The following is a 20563-nucleotide window of genomic DNA, read 5'->3' as shown; positions in this document are numbered from 1 at the left end:
CGGGATCTAAAGATCAAGAACCAAGCTCTAAGAACCCTAACATTCTGGAAACCTACTTGCTTCCCGACTGTTGGGAGTCTCGTTCTTTCCACCCCCTTTCTTGTAGAAAGTGGGATTAAATTCCTTAATTCAAAAAAGCTCCCATGAGCTTATACTTGGCAGCACCAAAACAGGGAGCTAAACAGACTTTGATTTTGAATGCAACCGGAGCGTGGCGGTGGCCATGTTGAAGAAGGTCAGGAAAAAACCGAGTCTCTGGAGCCTATGATAAGAAACCCAGGTGAGCACAGGGGGTCATCTGGCTTGAGAGGAAGCCCTGGGGATGAACAGTGGCTAAGTCCTCGCCCAGGCTCCTGGCTGGGGATTCAGGGATCCTGCTATAAACACCTTCCTCTGAACATCTGAGCTTTGGTTTCTAATCCAACATTCCAAAGCCCTTCATCTGTATTTCTGGACTCAGCCAGCTGCCGTGGAGAACCTGTTGGCTGTTTAATGATAGTTTAATGAGGTCTCGGCGTTTCCTACAGGAAGGCTTCTGGCCTGCAGCTGTCCCTTTAAGGAGGGGCCTTTGCATCTAGGTCTGCATTAAGAATGGAGCGCGCTCTCCGTGGTGTCTGGTGCACACACGAGTGAAATCCACCGCCCTATCACTGGTTCCTGGGGGGATTTTCTCTCTGCATTACACCTGCACAACACCATCCTCTTTTCTCTGGCCAGCCTGGATACATGATTAATATTTTAAGCCTCCCAGGTTCCGCTTTCCCTAGTTTCAAAAGTGCCTGGATGTTGGACTTTTTAAAAATGTATTTATCTCCCCATCCAGACGGCTGAGGAGGAATTGCAAGCAGAAGGCAGAGCCACTGGGGCCAAAACAAATCCGGGCAAATCTTTAAATTGCTTCTGCAGTCCCCTGGGTCTTCCTTCATTTGCATCTCCGAGGCCCCGGCTCTCCCCTGCTGACCTTCATTTTGGAAAGGACGGGAGAACGGTTTCAAGAGGGCATTACATGTTTTCCTTCCAAAATGTAGGCTTGCAATGTACGGCGAATGCGCATTCTCAGCTCAGTTCAGAGAGCAATCTGCCTGCTTCCCTTCCTGTCCTGGGCGCCCCCATCCTGCCCAGCTCAGCTCACAGGAGAGTCCTCTAATTTCTCCCTCTCCTGAGCTCGTCCTCCTCTCCAGGGAGAGCAAAGGCCGTTTCCCCACGAGGCTTCTTGCATTCCCCTCACGGATGGCTGCAGGTGCCCGGTCACCTCCCCACCGTCCGCCTCCTTACAGCACGACTCCTTCGCGCAAACAGCACAGAGAGCCTGAGACACGCAGGCTCCGGGCTGGCTGTGCACCCGGAATCCGGGGCCCGAGTGCTCACATTCAGACTCCGCTCTGGTACCCATCCCCGAGCTGGAGCGTGTCTCCTGTCACATTAAGCTTCAGTGGTTTACCTGTAAAATTAGACAAGTGAACACTAGTAAACAAATAATAAAAAGTAAATAAATAAGAAATGAGAATACAGGCAAGACTCAAATGTCGCAAAACACAGGCAAACGGTTTCAAGAATCTATTGTGCAGGCCGATGTCACAGACAACCGGGGTTTGGGAGACTGGGGGCCGGAACGATGCTCGCTCAGTTCCCTCCCATCTCTAAATCCCGAAGTCTCGATCCATATGATAGATAAAGCTATTGAACAACCACGTCTGCATTGGGAAGTCAAGACACGGAGAGAAATGAGGTGCAGTGTTTGCTTTTGTGGAGCTCACAGTCTGGCGAGTCAGACAGTCACCAGCAGCTACAGGAGAAACTCTGGCCACTGCCTTCCGCGTGGCCAGTCACCAGCACAGTGGAAAGTATCTCCACTGATTCCTAGGGCGCGTTGAATGTTTGCAACCAGCCGATACCTGTCTACGTCACCCGCCTCCACCAGCTTTTGACTGAACACTACTCACCCTGATTGCATTGAATCGAAGATCTCTACGTATTGACACTGTCTTACGGTGGGTTGGACTGGTACAGACAGCTGCGAGATACCAGCCTTCGAAGAACAGTGCTACCAAGTAAGACAATGATGGGACCTGACAGCCGAGGACCCGGGACAAGTTGTGGCGCTCCCCGGTTCTGTGGATTTGGGCCCGCACTTGACCTATTTTCGACCACATCTCCACTTTGAAGATGGAGATAAGTCTGCCCGCCTATCAACAGTGTTGGGATAAATCAATGTTTTTGTGTTTTTGTTTTTAGATTGTTCACCTTCTAATAATAATGTTTGTTTTGGTGTCTGGCATAAAGAAGAAGCTTAAGAAAATTCATGGGAGGAAGGAAAGATGTGAGGGAGGAAAGGAAGCAGAGAAGAGGTAAGATACACACCAGTGGCATTTTTTCTCTTTTTTTTAATCCTCACCCGAGGACACTTTTGCATTTATCTTCAGACAGAGCAAGAGGGAGAGAAGGAGGAAGAGAGAGAGAGAAACATTGATGTGAGAGAGACACATCAACTAGTTGCCACCCGCGCAACCCCAACTGGGACCGGGGACGAACCACAACTGAGGTGCCCTTAGCGGGAACCGAACCCAGGACTCTCTGGTCTGTGGGCCAACACTCTAACTGCTGAGCCAAACCGGCCAGGGCACAGGTGGCATTTTTTAAAACCTGTAAAATAGGGAAATACTGCCAAGGCCTGATGGGTTACAGGAATTCAGAGTAGGAGGAGATGACAGAAGACTAATAGGACTAGGTTTTCATTTTAGTATTAATCTTAACTTACTCCTGTAACATTAAATAAGGTGGATTTATGACAGGCAATACTAGAGATAAGAAGACCAGTTAAAAGGAGCTGTGGTCGTCAATAATAATGAACTGAGGCTGTGTCATCCGGGGTGGCCTGAACACATTGGAGCGAGCCCGAGGGGAAGATGAGGGGAGGGAGGGAGGCGTTAGGAATAATTGCCAGATTCTCTCTGGGACAGCGAGCTGGATGAGTGTGTCACTTAACTAGGACAGGGAAAGAAGGCTTGGTGATGGTGAGTTCCGTGATGGACATGTAGAGAGGTGTCTTCTGCAGGACAGCCAGCTGAGATGCCAGCAGGTGGCTGGACACAGAGATCTGAAGGTCAGAACCACTGACGTGAGATTGTTGCAAAGGAAATGACGAGACCAATCCCTGGAAACTGTCTAGGGTGAGAATATTAAAATGGACTCAAGACAGAACCCTGAGAGCTCCAACATTTTTGTATGGTTCTCAAATGTTTTCATCAAAGTTAGACAATGCATATGCAATGGTCAAAGATGGTTTAAAAACAACAAGTCTGGTGTTAGACTGACTGGTTTCCAATCCCAGGTCCACCACGTATTAGCCTAAGTCAGTTCCATGTTCTGAACCTCAGTTTTTCCATCCGTGAAATGGGGCTACAGAAGCACCTGTTGCAAGGGCCACATGAGATGATGTGGATAAAGTGATGATCCCAAGCCTGCTTCATAAACACACACACATGTGACAAATGTTCGCTGTTTTAAGGAGATTTGCAGCTAAAGATTTTATCTGTGTTTTAAGATTTTTGTTTTCCATTCTCTGAATGAGAGCTGTTTCCCAGGGCACCGGTCTAGAAAAGGACCGCCTAAGTGTCTTGGTCATTTCCTCCTAAACTGGCCATTGAGCAGCCTCCAGCATCCCTCCGACTCTTCCCTTCCCCTGGCAACCCCGCACCTCACCTCCAGCAACACTGTTCCGCTTGTTAGAGCTTGCAGCGCGATGGCCGCTGGGCACGCTGGTCCTGGAGGCTTGCGGTGGTGCCGCTGGGGGTCCTGGGCAGGAGCCTCCGCCCCCGTCATAAAGGGCCCCCTGCCGAGTTGCCCCTCCTGTCCAGGCTACTCTGCCACTTCCCACTGCCTCCATCTCCGCCTCAGCGGCCACTTCTCCCAAACAGTGTCCCCATGACCACTGACTCTGGGATTGGGGCATTCATTCATTCATTCATCCAAGAAATATTTATTGAGTTTCTGTTATGAGCCAGACACTGAGCTAGGCATTGGAGATACTGAGGTGATTAAGATCTGCCCTCAAGGAGGTTATCACCTGGGAAAAACACGCCACTAACCATACACATAAATCAAACAATAAGATCGTTTCAAATAGTGATGAATGTGATGAAGGAAATAAACAGAGAGGTGTGATAGGTTAGGTTAGGGTAAGATAGGACAGTAGGTCTGAGATGATTCTTTGACACTAACATTTATTTGAAACCTGGAACCCTAAAAATGTGACCCTAAAATATTGTGAGCGTGGATGGGCGTGCACGCGAGGAGGAGAGGAGAGAGAGACTGGATTTTCTTATTTGAGCCATTATGAAAGCCAGGCACGTTGTGGGATATCTTTTTAGATTTGCATTTCTCATTTGCAACTCTCCTTCTCCCTCTTGAATTAAACAAGCTTAATAAAAGGCCTGCTCTCCCCTTTCCGGTGAGCTGCAGTAGCAGGATGCTTTGAATTTCATGATAGATGTTTCTGTTCCTGCCATTCTAGGTGCCTCCATATTTTAAGGTGTTTGATGAGTGAGAACAGGAGGTTCAAAGATTCTACCACATAGAACATAAACTAGAATTTTTTTTCCCCCTGACTAAAATCCACAGTATCACTGATGAGTTGAAAATAACATAGCAACCTCTCAGACCTGTGCAGGGCTCGACAGTTTGCAGTGCTTCTGTTGACGTGAGTCTATTAAAGATCCACAGCTCCCGTGTGAACTGGTATTTTCTCTGATTTACAGATGAGGAAACTGAGGCTCAGAGAAATCTGGGGACCCTCCAAATAAGTGATGAACCAGAGATCTTGAGCTGTTGCCCATCAGTCTTGGGTATATTTTCTCCCACTGTTATTCTGAGGCTTCTGAAATAGACTCGGGTCGATTTATGACATTGGGTCTCTCCTAAATTGCTACTGGTGGCTTTTATTCAGCCATAACTTTTGTGGTCCATGTTTCCTGTGGTTTTACTGCCTTGGGGGGTAAAAATAGACACCACTGTTTTTCTGGCTCACTCACCAGGCTGAAAGACAGGATTTAAAGTGTCTCTCCTATACTCCCTGCAGTCCCGGGAGGGTGACTAAGCCTCCTGCATCCAACACCTCTGCTGTCCTTGACTGGCCCAGAGATATTTTACTTTCTCCTCTCATGGCCCAAAGCTGGCTTCATCAGCCCGCACCCTGCTGGCCAGGAGAAGGCAGCCACTGCTAAGGGTACTGCCACTCCTACTGGCCCGGACCCCATCTGTTGGAGCTCCCCCCATGCCCTCAGTGTTACTCTGCAATGGAGTGAATCCTGCTCCCCCTTCCATCACGTCATTCAGGCCTCCCGTGATGGCCCCACTCTGAGCATCTCTGTGAAGAAGCTGAGGCACAGCAGGTGAAGCCATTTGCTCAAATCTTTATGGTAGTATGTGGTAGAAGGGAGATTTGAACCTAGACTTATGGGACAGCAGAGCCCATGCGATTAACTGCATTCACCCTGCCCCCCAAGGGAAAGCAGTTGGCCTCAGAGAGAAGATGCCCAGAGCTTTGCCCAGCGACAGCATCTCTCTCACCTTGGTCACATCACAGACGTGCCCCTCGCCCATCCCCACGGACCTGGGCCAAAGTGCCTGGGGAAAAAGTTGCAGATATACACATTCCACATCTTCTTTACCAAACCATCTATCCAGGGACACATCATTTGTTCCCATGTCGTGGCCACTGTGAAGAATCAGCCATAAGAAAAAATGAACTACTGCAATTAGCAACAACGTGGGTGGATCTTGAGAATATCATGCTAAGCGAGTAAGTCAGACAGAAAGTCAAGAACCAAACAATTTCCATCTTATATGGGATGTAACCCTGAAAGCCACAAGTGAACAAACAAGACAAACAAGCAACACAGACAACAATATGGGGGTTCCCAGAGGAAAGGGGGGTGGAGGAGGTAGAAAAGGAGATTTGACTTTGGGTGGTGAATATACAACGCAACATGTACATGATGTATCATAGAATGGCACATGTATAATAGTCTTAACCAATGTCAGCCGAATAAATTTAATAATTTTTCAAAAGGTTACAGATTAACAATTGAAGGAAGTAAACAAAAAGTCCCTGATCATGAAAACAAGAGGGATCTGTCTTCACACACACAAGCACACACAGACACACACACACACACGCATGCACACACACACACACCCAAGCACACACACGCGTGCACACACACGCTCACGCTTGGCCCCACTTGGCCTCCCTGGTCTGATACCATGTCCAGAAAGTCCGCCTCTGTCCAGCCCCCAGCACAGTGCTTAGTACAGAGCAGTCACTCAAAAAATTATCTTAAGTGAATGAGTAGAATCAGCAGTGTCTAGACATTAGTGTCTCATTATGAAAGATTTTGAACTATTTTTATTTACACATACTCTAATCAAGGAGCAGTGGATTTTAAAGGGAAGAGCCAAGTTGAGCATAGACCTAGGTGCATGTGATCTTCTGCAGACTCCTGGCTTTCCTGAACGGCCACACGCCAACTCCAGTGAAGGGCTGTAGTGTGACCCGGGTCACAAACACAGCTAACCCTGCAGCACAGCGGACACTGGACGAATGCTCGTTCCTCGGCCGGCTTTTTTATTGGTTACTTCCACCCTCAGAGACAGCTTCTTCTCTGACCCCGTAAGGAATGAACAAAGAGAAGTGGTATTAGGAGCCAGGACCTGACTGTAATACTGAATCTCTGGGCAGTTAAATGGCTCGTATTCACCTCTTACATCCCTACTCACTGAAATGAAGCAAGAATCAGTATGTTGCCCTGGCCAGTTTGGCTCAGCAGTTAGAGCATCGGCCTGCAGACCAGAGAGTCCTGGGTTCAGTTCGCGCTAAGTGACACGAACCTCAGTTGCGGTTTGTCCCCGGCCCCAGTTGGAGTTGTGTGGGTGGCGACCACTCGATGTGTCTCTCTCACGTCGATGTTTCTCTCTCTCTTCACCCCTCTCTTCCTCCCGCTCTGCCTGAAGATAAATGCAAACAATGTCCTTGAGTGAGGATAAAAAAAAAGAATCGGTGTGTTAGCATGCATCTGTGGGGATAAAATTTGACTGTCCCTTGAGAAAAAGATATAAGACACCCCATTTGTCAACCTCAGCACTACTGACATTTTGGGCTAGAAAAGTCTTTGTTGTGGGGGCAAAGTAGGGTATTTAGCAGCACCCCAGTTGTGACCACCAAAAATGTCCCAGACATTGCCAAAAGTCCCCTGGGGGTGAGGGTGCAACAATGTCCCTGGTTGAGAACCACTGAGCTAAACAAATGCTGAGTGTTATTACTGGCCTTTTCCCAACATAGAATCAGGATAAGGATGTGCGACCAGCCTGGGGAAAAAAGTGAACCTCTTGCTCAGACCAGGCCTCCTCTTTGGGCCGCTCGATCCTGTCACAGGTCGAATGCAGGATGGGAATGTCTTATTTCTAATACGTGTGTGTAGACTCTGGTTTTCCATGTGAACTAGACATGACTTGGCTCCTCCTCGCTTTGCATTAAACAAAAGATCTCATATATATGTCTCCTTACTGCTGATCTACAAGCAAATGGATACTTCACTAGGAATAAGAACCAAGAGCACAGCACGCCCCTGGGTACAAACCGAGTGCTCGCCACACTGTGTCCCTTTCCATCTGGGGAGAGGCAGGCAGCTTTCTCTGTCCTGCTGTCACCTCCGGCCAAGCCCCAGATTCTTTCCCTCGCTCTGGAGGCTACCCCAAAACAAGGACCTCGCTGCCTCCCCGTAACTCTTCCTCATTGCTGTTCAAAAGCTTAGTACTGTGTCTCACCCTCTGGGAGGGCCACGCCTCTCTCCCACCAGCCCGGGAAGATACCTTTGCTCCGTGCATCCTTTCCATCTGCAGATTTCTGGTCTCGGACTCCTCGGAGTCTCAGCAGCACCAAGCGTTCCTTTGTCAGACCCGAAAGGCCCTGAGTCAGCATTGCCGCTGCCCGGTACTTAGCAAAGAATTGAAAGCAAGAATCAGAGACAGTTGCACCTGTTCATGACACATGTTCAGGGCAGTATCATTTACAAAAGCGAAAAGGTAGAGGTGGCCCAAATGTCCATCTCCAAGTGAATGGATAAACAAAAGGTGGTCTAGCCATACAAAGGAGTATCATTCAACATTCAAAAGGAAGGGAATTCGGATACATGCGACAATATGAATAAACTTTGGGAACATCATGCTAAATGAAATAAACCAGTCATACCCCACAAAATAAATACTGTATGATTTTACTTGCATGAGATGCCTGAAGTAGTCAAATGCGTAAAGACAGAGAGTGGAATGGTGGTTACCAGGGTCTGAGGAAACGGGGGGATGGGAGTTCATGTGTAGTGGGTGTATGATCTCAGTTTGGCAAGATTAAAATGTTCTGGAGCCCTGGCCGGTTTGGCTCAGCGGTTAGAGCGTCGGCCTGCGGTCCAGAGAGACCCGGGTTCGGTTCCGCTAAGGGCACATACCTCGGTTGCAGTTTGTCCCCGGCCCTGGTTGGGTCGTGTGGGTGGCAGCCACTTGATGTGTCCCTTTCACGTCGATGTTTCTCTCTCTCTCTCTCCCTCCCTCCCACTCTATCTGAACAAAAAATGGAAAAAAATGTCCTCGGGTGAGGATAAAAAAAAAAAATGTTCTGGAGATTGGTTGTCCAGCAATGGAAACACACTTAACACGAATGAACAGTGCACTTAAAAATGGTTGAGTTGGTTAATCACATGTTATATGTATGTGACCACGATTAAAGGTAAAATTAAGAACAAAAACTAAGGGACCCATGTATTCTGCTCCTTTCTGCAGCCTGGTCCCACCATCTCGTCAATGGTTTCACGAGTTTGCCTCTTCCTCGTACCCACTCCTATTTCTTAAACTGAATCTCTTCTTTCTCTCTGCGTGATTCTTCCTTGGCCTGTGAAACAGTAATATTCCTCATCTCCAGTTGCTTCTAGTCCCTCGCACCAGGAGGGGAGGCCTCTCTTACTGGAGGAACAAGGCAATGGGTCTCGTCCCCTCCCCTCTCTCCGTCCCTCCAGATCCCTGATGTCTCTGCCTCTTCCTCTGGGTCACACTTGTTCTATTTCCTACATCCTGCATTATGGGATATGGTGTTTGAGGCCTTGCCCTGGGTGGCTTAGTTCATTTCAACCACTTGAGTCAAGCTGTGTTGTCCAATTCCAGTTTTACCTGCAATAAAGTTGACTTCTTAATCATTATCTGGCTCCTGAGGCTATTTTTCAATTGGTTCAAAATCTGAATAGGAGAGACAGTGATTAATTAGCAACCTCAAACTCAATCCAAACATGTAGATACGCTTAGATTATTTTTTTGTTTTGTTTTGTGTCAACCTTGAATAATATAAAGAAACAATCAAAATTTGATCCCCAAATTACACAGTGTGTTCCATTAGGTGAGGATCTGTGTAAGGCCCTTTATTCAACAATGCTGCGTGCAAGTCCCCACTGTCCTGGCATAATTTGAAGTTGGATCTCACTGAGAACCTTGCAAGTCCCCCTCAAAGCTCGGAAAGCTGTTGTCAGGTGCAGAGGAGTGCTCTAGCTTGTTTGTTGACTGACCGATTATTGTCACAATAAGAAAAGAAAATGACTTTCTAAACACTGCCCCAGTGGGTCCTTCTTGACTTGGACAGATGTCACTCTTGATAGCTTGCAGCATGATAAGGTTAAAAGAATGGACAGCTGGAGATAAGAAATGCCTCATCTATTTGATTTAAATGAGACATTCATCTGAATTTGGTGAATTTAAGCATTGAATCGCTTGGCAATTTCTCACTTTTGAGTCTCCACATCCTTATTTGTGAAATGAGGGTCTTTGCTTAGCAGAGTGATCACTTCATAAGTTATATAAATGTTTAACCACTATGCTGTACACCTGAAGCTACTATAATATTGAATGTCAACTGTAAATAAAATTTTTTTTAATTTTAAATAATAAAATAAAAGTTGGGTCTTTGCATTGATGTCTAAGCTCCCGCCTGTTTCAAACAGCCTCTTCACTCTATCGTCCCATCATAGTCTCAGCACAGTATTGAGAGGTGGAGGCAGGACCACCCCACTCACACCCTCCGCACTGACTCTGACCTACAGAAGTGTCCAGCTAGCATTTTCCTTTGTGCAGGCCCTCGCAGATCTGCAGGCTGTTGAACCATGATATCAAACTCCAGCCAGATGATCCCCCACTGGGTTTTTAAATCAACATGAAATGGTTCTGACCCACTGCGAGGGCAGCTGAAATTGCCAATCCAAGGGTGGCTGTGGGAGGTGGCCAGAGAGCACGCCTGATAATGAAAATGAACAAAGATGTTCCTTTCGTCGGGTATCAGAAATAAATCTCAGCCATGGGTTGTTTTTGGAGAAACACCATCCCACCCGAATCTTATTCAATCCCACATTCCACTCTTCGTCTCTCCCTGGTTTGGCAGCTTGCCAAAGGGGGAAGTCAGCTGCCCCGGGTTATAAGCTGTCAGGCTCAGCATTTAAATATTACACACCCAGCTCAGTTCAAGGTACAGGTCAGCCCAGAGTATTAAGTTAAGTACACTGGGAAATACATTATCTTTTGGGTCACAAGGGTAAGATTCAGTGAGCAGCAACAGGGTTTCCTGGTTGATAGATGATCCCACACGAGGTTATAGCTCGCCAGCCCCAGAAATAATAGCAATAATCCCCTACATTCATATTACACTCTGGAGTCTGTGAAGGATTTTCACATTCATTATCTTCTAGGACGTTGTCGGTGCCATCGGCCCAGCACCGGAGAGGGGTGGACACAGGCTTGCTGTCCAAGCTGGGCAAACCTGAGTAAGCCACATCACCTCTCACTTCACTAACTTTAATCAGAAATGTTGATTTGAAATTAAAGGGGAATCCACGAGATCAAACAAGGTAATAGTTTTGCATATAATTTCTTAATTAGATGTCATAGAAAACCTATTGTGCTCTAGAGAAGTAAAATAATAACCATGAAAATAGGATATGATTTATCTTCTACAACCTTAAAATATACAAACATAGTCTAGTTAAAATCATTTTTAAATGGTCTTTCATTTTATTTTGATTGGCATTGAGTAACTTTGCACAACAGCTATGAAGCTCAATGTATGCTTTCTAGGCATTGGAAAATTAAGACATATAAAGGTATAGCTACATCTATGACATTAGGTAGAAAATAGAAATAAAGAGAGGTCAGTTTGTCAAAGGCTAAATGTCAATGACTGTATATGATGCCATTACAGAAATCTCTTGGAGCAAAACTACACTAGACCGAAGTACGGATATAAAAGAGCCATCAATTGTCAATGTCTTAGGATGTGGCAGCTGCTAGACACATCTCTAATTCTGACAACCACCTGCAAGGTGTTATTATTATTATCATCATCAACATCATCCTCATTTTAGGGAAGGGATAACTGAGGCTCAGGAAAGTTAAGTGATGTCTCTACAGCATAGGCTCACAGCCACTTGCATCTGAACCAAGGCCTCTGTCAATTGCGATACACTATCTGGCATTTCTTCTCAGAAATCAGAGAATAGGGGAGCCATTAAATCCATATTTTGGCTGTATTCTGAAAGACCAAGAAAGGAAGAAACTATAAAGAAAACCATTTCAAAAACAGATCACAGCATGAATAAATTATGAATACATATCTTGGGAGATATGGAGGAGTTCAGTTTGGCTGGAGAGACATTTGGTAGTGGGCTGATCACCACCAGATTTTTTAACATAGTTTTAGTTCAAACCATCTAAAGGCCAAGTAGACAGATGACTTCTCAAGATCCCCTCCAAAAAGAATGCCCAGCTCCCTGCCCCTGCAACCCTCTCTACAATCGCCTCCAGCACTCATTTGCTTCCCATTGTCTCCACCTGCTCCAGACTGAGCCCCAATGTAGATTTTGTATTTAGAATATGTACTTGATTTTTCATTAAATAGTGAATTAGATCATCTTATGGTATACCAGCACTCTGCTTTGGTTTGGTTTCCATCTCTACCTCTAGGGGTAGAAGTAGCAAATTCAAATGCCAATATTGGCAGACCCCCATGACCTCCTATTAAAAATGTGGAGTAAAGCATTGTGCTTCCTGGCCGACATCAACTGGGAACCAGTGGAATTTTCTTTTTCAGTTTTTTCATGTTGACTTTGATGTCCTTAGGATGGTTTAGTATGCAACATCCATGTGTGATAAGGTACAATGATGGAAAATACAACTGAGGTGGACAAAGGAGAGTAAGCATAATAGGGAGAGGGGGTACAAAGGCTCTAACAAATAGTAAATATAGGCAGGCTACACCTGCTTTTGTATTTAAAAGCGATGCCCTGTCAATAAGCAGGTCAATGATTTGCGCTTGTATGACTTAGGGTACTGTGGCTATAAATGGGGAATTGACTCTGCCCAATTTAATGGAAGCATTCCAGTTGCTCAAAGAATCAAATGAAGCTTTGAATCATCAGGCTTTGGGTAATATATGAATCAGGGATTCTCTGAGAGTGCATTCATCCGTTCATTCCACACATAGTTTTGAACACCTACTTTACCTGGAATTTGCTCAAGGTGCTTAAAATGTAGTGTAGATGAAGTCTAAGATGTGGTTCCAAAAATTAATGGACACATTTTCAGGATATGGCTGCTAGATCTTTCATGAGAGGCTCTCTGCTCTTTTCAATTCCATTGGACAGTCTGACTGCCCTAGCGTAGATGAAGTACCCACTCCCTTGGCCAGTGTTGGAGGGGGAGAGGAAAAAGGAGGTCTTGTAAAAAACCTTAATGAACAACCCCACCATGAACAGGTCCATAAACAATGAGAAAAAGAATTAACCCAAATAAAAAGCAAGGTTCTTTCACCAAAGAAGGGGGGGGGGGGGGGGTCTTGTCCATTCTTCTATATCAGATGATAGAATTACATGATGCATACACAGACATCATCATAATCTCAAGCAACTGACATCAAGGCATGTAAAGTAATTAGGTTTTTTTTGAAGCTACAAATGTACAGTCAACATATCAGAAGTAAGATATCACATCTAAACAATTGATGGAATTTGGGAAAGCATTAACAGAAGTATCCAAAATGAGAAAGTGTCAGTCCTGTTTTCCCCTGTGCTTGTCAGACTTCACTTCAATTGGCTGAGCATTTAATTAAGCACATGCCACGTGCCAAATGTTTCGAGTGATATACACAGGTTTTAAGAGATCTCAGCACATTATATCCTAGAGTGGGTATAAGTAGATTATTAACAGGTTAGAAAACAATAACCTATGTGAAATTATTAAAAAGGATGGGCGCAACTGGCCTAAAGTCATTGCATTATACACCTCTGATTGTATGCAACTCTATCCTCCTGAAAAGGATAGAAAGTTGCAATCCAATATCTTGAGGTTTCTGGAAGAGCAGTGTTTGAGACCAGGAAGAATGACTTGAGCACAGCTAGTTAGGTCATTAGCTAGAACAATGACTGTGTTGTCTTTTACAGAAGAGCCCCAGTGCATCTTATCTTTGGAATGGAACAATAAAAAACTCTTATCTAGTATCTCTGACCCTTTCCAAGAACTTAGGAGTGAGCTTTCTTTTGAGCTGGAAAGAAAGAAGAGGGAGTACAAAGGATGAATGGGGATAAAACACACATTTGAGCCTCTCCAGGTAGCCAGGGCTTCCTCCCAACATGTCAGCTGCGTCCCAAAGATAGCCAGGCAAAGACTACATAGCCTTTCAGGATCTAATACTAGAAGCCATGGAGGGTCATTGCCCCTACATTTTGTTTATTGGATGAAGTCACTGAGTTCAGCCCATATTCAAGGAGAACAGAATCAGACTTTACCCCTCAATGAGAGAAATGTCAAAGAATTTGCAGAACTGTTGTAAAAATTACCCTAGTCCAGCCTCTAGCTGCACAATTTCACATTCCTGTCACGTGAAAATTACCTTCACCTTCTCCTGAAATATTTCCCTTTTCCAAGCAGTTTTATTTATTATTGCATCAGGCCCAAGATCTAATCACCAAATTTCTATAAAATGACAATAACACTTTCTACATTGAAGGTCACATTAAGTATATGTGTATGCACACATATACATCACATATATATATGCACCATTAATAGACACACAAAATCACAATGCCTTTTTCAAAATAGAAACTGTTAATTATACACAAAGCACCTCAATTTATGCAATTTTTATATTTCCTTCTAGGTAATTAATTTTATGAAAATTTGCAATCCTGGCCTCCTGCTTGCACTCCTCCCCGTAAACACTATAGTCACAGTTCTCTTGGGGATATTGGGTAAACTTTCTCGAAATTAATATAATCAAAAATTATATTAAGAAGTTAAATTAGCCCTAGCTTGTGTGACTCAGTTGATTGGAGCATTGTCCCATGTACCAAAGAGTGGTGGGTTCTATCCCCAGTCAGGGCACATACTGCCAGCAGCTGATCAATGTTTCTCTCTCACATCAATGCCTTTCTCTCCCTCTCAAAGGAGTTTGCTCTCTTGTGTGCTTGGTTCACTCTCTCTTGGCTGCCTTGAATTTGCCCACATGGCCCACAGCCATGTGAACCCCACACAATAAATTATGGAGTGAAATTAGCCTAATGCTAAACAGGACCCAGTTCCAACATGGAACAGAAACTCTGGACACTGGCTCTGCTTCTAGCTCTACTGAATCCCCAGCTGCGCTTTTTCCAGGACTGGATTAAGGGAAATGGGACTTTGAAAACCCAGGGATGTAATTCCACACAAATAAAGATCACTCATCCTCCTGTGTAAGTCTCAGAAAATTCTTTTTCCCAAGATATCATAAAGACCCTAGCCCCAGCACTCAGTGGAGAAAAGGACCCCCCCACTTTTACTGATAACAGTATGGCATATGCATCAAATAAGAAGGGTTGTTTTTAGATGCTGAGATTTTCTAGGCAACCTCCAAGGGCTAATATGTTTAACCTAAGCCATTGATTTCTTGTTCTGAGGTGGCATTTAGAACACTGAGATGTGCCTCCTTCTGAATTCACCCTCCCAGCACTTTGAAACTTGACTGTATTTTGCTGCACTTGGGCAGCAGCCAGGAAAATGCCTCCTATGAGACAAAGATGGCTGGCTCTTTCCTCAGTATTTATTTTTCCATTCTCCTGAATAATAAAGATTTTAGCTGGGCACAGGGCCATCTAGCTAAGGAGTGTATTTCCCAATTTTCCTTGAAGCTAAGTGTAGTCATGTGACTATATTCCGGTCAATAGTTTGTGAATGGAAGTGCTGAGTTGTAACTTCTGGGTCAGGTTTTGAACATACAGGATCATATCCTTCCTTCTTTTCTCCACTTCTTGTTGGGTGGAATGTGGATGTGACAGTGGGTGCTCCAGCAGCCATCTTAGATTATGAGGTCAAAACTACATGTTGAGGATGACAGAGCAATAAGAAAGTCCATATCAGTCCAGCTGGTGTGGCTCAGTGGTTGACCGTCAACCCATGTAGCAAGAGGTCGAAGGTTTAATTCCCAGTCAGGACACTGCTCAGGTTGTGGGCTCAATCTCCAGTGGGGGGCATGCAGGAGGTGGCCAATCGATGTCCTCTCTCATTGATGTTTCTATCTTTCTCTCCCTCTCACTTCCTCTCTCTCTGAAACCAATAAAGAAAAAAAAAATTTTTTTTAAGTCCATGTCAGCTTGACTTGAGTTGGTGGATTGCTTATACTGTTACCTAAGAGAGAAAGACCTTTTATCTGGTGTGGCTGGATTATAGCCGGAAACGAGAATGTTACGTAATACACCCTCTCGGACTCAGGCCCACAATCATCTCTCAGATATGCTCAGCACTGGTAATACCTCCATTCCTTGCGCTATGATTTCTCATCTTCCTGCCCTCCAGGAAGTCATGAGCCACCCTGAGGTTGTTGCCTACTCTCCGTCTAACCCACATTTGCCACCAAACCTCTCTCAGATTCCCCAGAGGGAAGGAGCTTAACAACTTTGTTGATTAACACTGTTTTCCTCATCTTCTTGTGTACCTAATAATGGATCCTCCAAAGTCTGGATACCAGGAATAAGAGTGAAAATATGATGGGGAAGGTCCAGGCAATGAGCAATTAGAATGGACACCTCTCAAACCAACCACCTAAGCCCACTTCCTAAGCAGCAACGTGGTCATCAGCACACCTGCTGATTCTTGGTAAAGATCTCTTCTGTTCCTGGCCTGCTCAATTCTTTAGCACCCAGCTCTCTCCATAGCGCAAACACTGTGGTAGAGATTTCCTATAAACAGAGAAAAAGGTGACCTTATAATTAGAAGATGGATGTCATCCTTAATTAAAAATCCAAAAGTGTGTGATGTTAAATGGAGTACAAGATGGAGTATCTCCTCCAGAGTTTTATTTCTACCTGTAGAGTACCCACAGACATTTCAGCATTTGTGTTTGCTCAGACTCGCTACAGACCACTAACTGTGACCCTTGAGTTCTTAGTTTTCAACTGTGACTAGACATCAAGGAACAGTACACTGTGGCCACAAACAACCTTGCAATTAGCAAAGTACTTCAACACTCCTGCGGGAATACTGTTTGCACAAACGAGGCACACTGGTATGCCAACCAGTAATAGAAACAGCAAGACAAAGAGACCAGCATCATCAAGAATAGATATTTTGGCCTCAATGACATGATAGCAGTTTTGAATGTTTCAATTTAATCCAACTAAATATTCGCCAAGTACAGGAGGCTCTGACTCCGCTGGGTGTCAGGGAGACACAGACGACATAAACAAGATCCTGATTCTCAAGGGAACAAGTTGGTATGCAAAACTCCTGCCTTTCTCTGTGAGTGCGGTAGTAAGAAATGTCTAGAAAGTGTTATGGGAACCAGATGAAGCTGGAATTACCTCTGCCTGGCATCAAGCATCCTAGACATGTTCAGGAAGGTCATGCTTGAGTGAGATCATAAAGGGTGAATTGGAACTCACCAGGCAGACAAAGAAAGGAGAACACACCAGGTAGTGGGACCAACGGAGCAAAGTCTGCAGACAGAAAGAGGCATGTGTCAGGGGAGGGCACACGATGAAGCTGCAAGTTGTTGTTAAACACTGGTGCAGGTTGGAGCCCTGGAGGAGCTTATAGGAACTGCCATGTCAGCATTGTCAAGAATAATCAATCAGAAATGGCGGTGGTGGAGCTGAGCATCAAGACTTTGCAAAACCTCCCCTGGGGATGCTAATGTGCAGTCAGGGCTAAAACCCACGGCCCTGATTCAGGCCAAGAAGGGCTCCTAATGCCATCCTGGAGAACTATGTTGCCCGCCCCACCATGGGAATCCGAGGCAGTCCTGTCTGCAGCACCTGCACATTTTAGATGACAAACACCTGTGTAAGGTTGTGTCATGTCATGCTGCCAGGCGGGTAGCAGATGGGTGACCAAGGAATTCATTTTCTGGAGAAAATCCAAGTGTCTCAGTTATAGAGAGGGCCAAATTCCCCTAGGAGAGATGGAGGCTCCATTCAACCCTGTGAAACTACACTAGCTGCATCAGAGTAGAGTCCATATACATACTACATTGCGCTAACATGTACAAAAGCGTTGACAACAAGAGCTAGCACTTTCACAGTGCTTACTCTGTGTTGGAAGGGGCTGAGCATGAGGGGTGGAGTAACTGTAATTCTCGTAACCTCAGAAGGTAGGAACTGAATCCCGTGTTCCAGACAAGGCAGGGCTGGGACCAGAGTGCCTTCTTTGCCTTGCCCGCATCCTGGACTGACCTAGGAGGGGCCCGAGGCAAGACCCAAAGCCAGGGAGTTAAACTCAGAACTAACCACCCACCATGTTATTTCTGCTGTGCTTTTTGTCGTTGAGGAACCTGGCACAATGCCTGGCACGTAGCACTAAAAGGTGGAGGTCGAGAGAGCTGAGGAGAACGGAAAGCTAAAAGACGAAAGGAGAGGGGAGAGAGGGGAGAGAGGGGAGAGAGGACGAGGAGGCCAAGGCTGTTACTTGGCAGAAAACCCTCTTCGGCTTCCAGCATGAGCCACAACAGAAAGCATGTTGGGTCGGATGCATTAGGATTGATTCTCAGGGACACATGGTGGGAAGGTACCTCAGGGGATCCCATACTACCAATGGGACAAGGAAAAGGAGCTGGATGTGCTGGCCACTGGGCCCAAGTTCCCTTTCCTCTTAGGATGTCATCTGATCAGTCTGCAGCCCCTCAGTCTGTCTACTTTGGTCTTTGGGGAGCAATGCCCGTTCCTCGTTAATCCCCAGGGTTGCAGAGAGAAACGGTAGGAACTTGGGAGTCCGGGAGGTCCCAAGACCACCTTCAGGTCCAATAACTTGCTGAGACAAGCAGAACCCAGCAAGCCTGCTGCACTCCCGTTACGGCATATTACAGCACAAGGATGCAGATTCAAGTCTCCCACAGGAAGAGGCACAGAACAGGGCCCCGGAGACTCCAGGTGCGAGCTTCCCAGTGCGCACAGAGCCCACTTCCCCCAGCACCAGTGTGCGGCAGCTCACCTGGAGATCGAGGAAGATCGCCTGAGCCTGCATGTCAAGCATGTTTATTAGGAGCTGGTCACAGATGTGGCTGGCTGCCCACGTGGATGACCTTAGTCTTCAGCCTCTCCAAAAGGTCAAGCTCATCCTACATGTCCCAAAATTCCTACTGTTAGCATAGATTGTCCTGTGTGGCCCAAGATCTCGAAGTAAACAGAGAGAACATTCCAAGGACTCAGAGGTCATCTCCCAGGAGCCACTCAGAGGCCAGACCTTCCTTTGGGCAAGGTCAGTTCTTTCCTGGGCAGAACCAGCCCCATCAGGAGCTCAGTAGAGAGAGTTTGCACACTGATGTCATAACTTTCTGGCTGAAAGGCCTCGGAAAGATTCCTCAAGCTTCTAAGCCTCCCTTAATTCACTTGTAACCTGGATATGACGTCTCACATGAATGACTAGGGAAAACAATATGAGGTTAAGTGTCAACAGGATGTTATAAATTATAGAAGTAGTGAAATTAGTTACATCCTGCCCCAATGCAAAATGAACTTTCTTGAGGGAAAGTCATTGAAATTGCACTTCCCAGGACACACGAGTCAACCAAGAGAAATACCATCTCTATAGAAACACAACTATCATTTCCCTCAACAAGCATTGATTGACTGTATGTAACAAGTCCTGGGATGCAGGGATGAAAGGCTGTATTTCTGGGCAAGTTGTGATCTTTGGGAAGCCATGGATGGCTGGGTTTGTTAACATACAGATTAGCTCAGGTCCAAGGAGATGAGAAGCAAAGTCCCCAAACTTTCCCAACTCCCACAGTCAGCACCTCTCACTAAGGAAACACCTCAGTGTTGGGCCCAGTGTGCTGGAACAATCTATGACACAGTAATGTTTTTTCTCTCAGCCACAGCTTTTGTTTAAAGACACTCTAAAGAACGTAACAGCTGCACACACACACCCCTCCTCTGATACGCTTAGGATGTGGCTGTCACTTCAACACTCGGCCTCAGACAACGTGGAAGAGGTGTTTTAAATACTCGGCTCCCTTGCAGATGTGTTGAAAGCTGCTGGATTCCTAAATTTAAAAGAGGAAGATTTTTCTTTGATGTTTTATATTTCATTGAAACTCAAAAATCCCTGGTCTTCAAGGCTTCAGAACTATATAGTTCAGTGGTATTAATTCACTGGAGCAACCCATTTTTATTGAGCTTCTACTATGTGCATCAGCATTGTGGGCATTTGGGAAAAAACAGTCAACAAACAAACATACTTTGACAGTCCTTATCTCTCTGAAACTTATATTTTAGTAGAGGTAGAATGTCAGCTTTGGAAAGTTATGAACTGAGCAAAAATCACTTATCCACTTTGAGACCCTGGGCACCTGACCAAACCCAGCTGAGCCTGTTTCATCATTTTGAAATGGAGATCATCATACCTACCTCCCTGGGTTATTGTGAAAATAAATTAAGCAAGCACAATAAAGCTCCTAGAACAATTTTGGCTTCTAGAAGCTGCAGTGTGCACATTAGGTCCCCTTTCCCCTCTGCCGCTCATTTCGAAGACCCCATGCTGTCTCAGTTATAAAACCAATAACAGCCACTGTTAGCTATTAGATTAATTAGAGGCACAAAATACTCATCACTGGACAAACTCAGTAATAAAAGCCAAGCCCGGTGTTTTGACCAGGTTCCCTGTTATGCTGTTCCCCATACAAACTTCAAGAAGAGAGTGTGGGTAGAAGAAAACACCCCAGACCATGGTCAAGAAACCACATTTTAATTATAGCTCCTCCAGCAATAGCTGTGTGGCTTTGGGCAAGTTGCTTTCCCTCTCTGAGTCTTTATTCCTTGAGCTGCAAAACAAGGGGCTGCACTACATCCATAAGCTCAGTTTGGGCTGCACATAGTTCCTGACCTAGTTCCTGGTACCCCTAAACTAGGGTTTCTTACCTTCAGCACCCTTGACATTTGGGACCAGTTTATTCTTTACTGTGGTGGTAAGGGGGCTGTCCTGTGCATTGTAGGATGTTTAGCAACATCCCCGACTT

This window comes from Molossus molossus, unplaced genomic scaffold (assembly GCF_014108415.1).
Source record: "Molossus molossus isolate mMolMol1 unplaced genomic scaffold, mMolMol1.p scaffold_m16_p_1, whole genome shotgun sequence".
Classification (NCBI taxonomy): domain Eukaryota; kingdom Metazoa; phylum Chordata; class Mammalia; order Chiroptera; family Molossidae; genus Molossus; species Molossus molossus.
This window is presented reverse-complemented; position numbering follows the sequence as displayed.